Source organism: Capra hircus, chromosome 12, assembly GCF_001704415.2.
Source record: "Capra hircus breed San Clemente chromosome 12, ASM170441v1, whole genome shotgun sequence".
Classification (NCBI taxonomy): Eukaryota; Metazoa; Chordata; class Mammalia; order Artiodactyla; family Bovidae; genus Capra; species Capra hircus.
The window spans coordinates 71,016,926-71,020,707 of record NC_030819.1 but is presented as its reverse complement, the minus strand read 5'-3'; positions in this window follow the sequence as shown (position 1 = coordinate 71,020,707).

Here is a 3,782-nt window from a genome sequence, read left to right as displayed (position 1 = left end):
AACACACACACAAAGGGCCGTTACAGGGCAAATGTGAAAGCAAAGAATAGGTGAAAAATTGGTTGTGTTTAGCAGGGACTGGCACTGAGTAGTTAGTAGATTTGTTCCTAGACTTACCGTTTCATTTGTTATTCTTGTTTTTTTTCTAAACTGGTTATGATGATGTCACATGTTAGTATTCCCTAGAGCAATAATTTCCAACACATGGATCAAGACCCTTGGGGGAACCCAAGATTATTAAGAAGGTCCTCAATTCAATGTGAATTTTCTTGATAGGTGCTGAAAGTACTACCATTCATTTTATAGGGATTCCAGTATTTTTTAAAAATTTAGTTTACATTACAAAAGGATCATTATATTTGAGAGGGCTCTTCATGCTAAATATAAACAATATTATGTGTGTATTACTAAAGATGAAGTGCATATTAGCAGAGGCTGGTGGGGCACAGGGAAACTGGAGTTTGGCTATCTAAAGAATCTATAGGAAAGGGTGTGTCACACAGTTGTGAGCCGGAAAAGGACTTGGTGAGATGACAGTGGAGGTAGAAAAAGCCTCAGGAGAATGTGGTCCAGCTGACACTGATTTTGAACTTCTAGCCTCAGAACTGTGAGAGAGTAAACCCCTGTGTTTTTTTTTTTTTTAAACTGTATTGTTTGTGGTAATTTATTAAGGCAGTCCCAAGAAACGAATTCCCTGGCTGACAGCCAGTGGGGACCAGAGATATGCCAACAGCCCTGTGGGGGAGCTTGAAAGAGGATATTCCTACAGCCGGTTGAGTTTGGAGGCAGATCTTCCCTCAGTCCAGTCTTGAGAGGACTGCAGTCCTGCCATAGTGAATACATTCTTGTGAGAAACCTGGAGCCAGACCATCCTACCTAAGCCCTTCTTGGATTTCTGATGCACAGAAACTGTGAAGTAATACACGTTTGTCGTTTAAAGCTGCAAAACATAACCCTACAGCAGCAGATAACAAACGGATGCATAGTCTTAATTTTGGGGGGAGTGGGAGAATAGACAGAAACTGATGACAGTGGCTAGTGATAGGCGGTGAGTGGGACGAGTACAGCGAACAGGAAGGGGGAGTTCCTCCTCTGAAAACGCTTGGAAGAGTTGATTTTGAACCAAGCGAACGCTTTATACATTCAAAAATGAAAGCTAGATAAGAAAGATGAAAAAAGCAAACTAACATGATGCAAATAAAAATAACAAACCTAACACTATATCACAGTGTATCACACGGCTAACACAACCATATTGCAAAGCAGATGAATTCAAGTGACTTTTGATCACCATCCTCTCGCTGCACACCTTTGGGAAGAGATGGATTTACATAGATTAAAAAAAAGTGCAAAGAAATCTTAAACTTAGGTTTGCTACTGGTGTTAGTATCGGAGTCACAGCTCTTTTGTCTATATTGTAGGATAGAATAAACCAGTAAATATATTGATGTTGACGAGAACCAGAGTTTTCCTGCATTTTTACCTTTCCCCACCATGTTTACTATTTTTGACATCATATTTTACATCTTTTTCTTAGTAACCAGGGTTTTTCACTGTGGGAGAAAAAAAATATAAAATGGAAAGAGGAAGGCTAGAATGAACTTCGAGATGCTAACTTTTTAATTGGAGGTATCAATATAAACTCATGATTTTAAAATATATCTGGGTAAAGAGTATACTGTTTAGTGTTTTATAGCTCTATGAATATCTATACACTTGGTCCACTGAAAGGGCCTAGAAGAAATAACATCCCAATAGCAATGAGCACCCTGGACACTAAGATCTAATTTTCCGAGTACCATTTTCTACTAAAAGGAACTAAAATTTCTCTGCATCAGGCAGAGAAAATGCAAGGAGAGCTAGGAGATCCTATGTCAGAAAGAAAGATAGTGCTCAAAGAGCGATCAATCGATCGATAGGATGGGGACTTTCTTGGTTTCCAGGGACTAAGACTTGGCTGATCCCAATGCAGGGGGTCTGGGTTCTATCCCGGATCAGGGAACTAGATCCCACAGGCTGCAACTGAGACCCAGCACAGCCAAATAAATAAATATTAAAACAAAAACAAAAACAGGATATATGCAAGGAAAGTACGGGAAGGGGCTTTCACAGGTCACAAAAGGGAAATTCAGACACCACAAATAATATTGGTAGTTAGTTATGACTGGATTAAATTGATTTTTAAAGAATGCCAGAGTTCATGCTGTTATTCAAAAAAGGAGACTTGTGAAGGGGAAGAGAAGGAAGAGAAACAAAATACAGGTATCATCTGTATCATCTGCATCATTACAGAGGGAGAGAGGATCTTTGTGGAGGACTGCCAGACCACCCTTGACCAAGTGATCAGGCTTGACATGGACATAGGATACAGTGTCTCTGGATGGAAATAGACAGTGTCACCTCTGACTTCTTTTACTAAAAAGTTTGATTTGCATCTAATCATAATTCAATAACCCCATACTCTTACAGTCTACTATTGGCCTGGATTTTTCAAATATGTCAAAGTAATGAAAGATTTTTTTCAGAGTGCTGAAATCCCCTGGTTGTCTAGTGGTTAGGACTGGGTGTTTTCACTGTCAGCCTGCCAGGTTTGGATCCAGGGTTGGATTAACAAAGAGCCTGCAAGCCAGCTTAAAAAAAAAAAAGTGAGAGTACTAGTACTAGGGTAATCCTGGGTACATCTTGAACTGAAAAATTAAAAAACATATGCGTGTGTTTGTGACCTTTCAGTTCAGTTCAGTTCAGTCGCTCAGTCGTGTCCGACTCTTTGCGACCCCATGAATCGCAGCACACCAGGCCTCCCTGTCCATCACCAACTCCCGGAGTTCACTCAAACTCACGTCCATTGAGTCAGTGATGCCATCCAGCCATCTCATCCTCTGTCATCCCCTTCTCCTCCTGCCCACAATCCCTCCCAGCATCAGAGTCTTTTCCAGTGAGTCAACTCTTCCCATGAGGCGGCCAAAGTACTGGAGTTTCAGCTTGAGCATCATTCCTTCCAAAGAAATCCCAGGGCTGATTTCCTTCAGAATGGACTGGTTGGATCTCCTTGCAGTCCAAGGGACTCTCAAGAGTCTTCTCCAACACCACAGTTCAAAGCATCAATTCTTCGGCGCTCAGCTTTGTTCACAGTCCAACTTTCGCAACCATACACGACCACAGGAAAAACCATAGCCTTGACTAGACGGACCTTAGTCGGCAAAGTAATGTCTCTGCTTATGAATATGCTATCTAGGTTGGTCATAACTTTCCTTACAAGGAGTAAGCGACCTTTAGGGACAACAAAAGAAATTTAAATATGGACAGTATATTGGATTTGACTGAAACGGTATTAAATTTCTTGCTTGTCCTAATGGTGAAGTATTTAGGGGGTGAAGCAGTGTTGTTTGCAACAGTCCAATAATTCAGGGTGAAAAACAGACCCTATATAGTGAAAGAGAACGCAAATATTGTGAAATGTTAGCATTAAATTTAGTGCAGAGTCTACTGAACAAGTCTTCAGTTGGTTTATAAATTCTACTTTAAAAAGCCGGGTTTTAAATAAAAAGGGAGCAAGTTTACTTCTCATTGCAGAGGGCTCTTCCATGGCTCTTAAGTTTCTGTTTCACTGCGGCGTCGATCTCGAGGCTGTAGGAGGCGTCACCGCTACCGGGGGAGCTCCCACCCCCGCCAGAGACGAGGCCCGGGGTCCAGCCGGTCCACAGCCTGGTGGCCCCCAACTGCCTGGGACGGGGCCGGGGCGTGGCCTGTGCCGGGAGCGGCCAATAGGAGCCGAGCCGGCG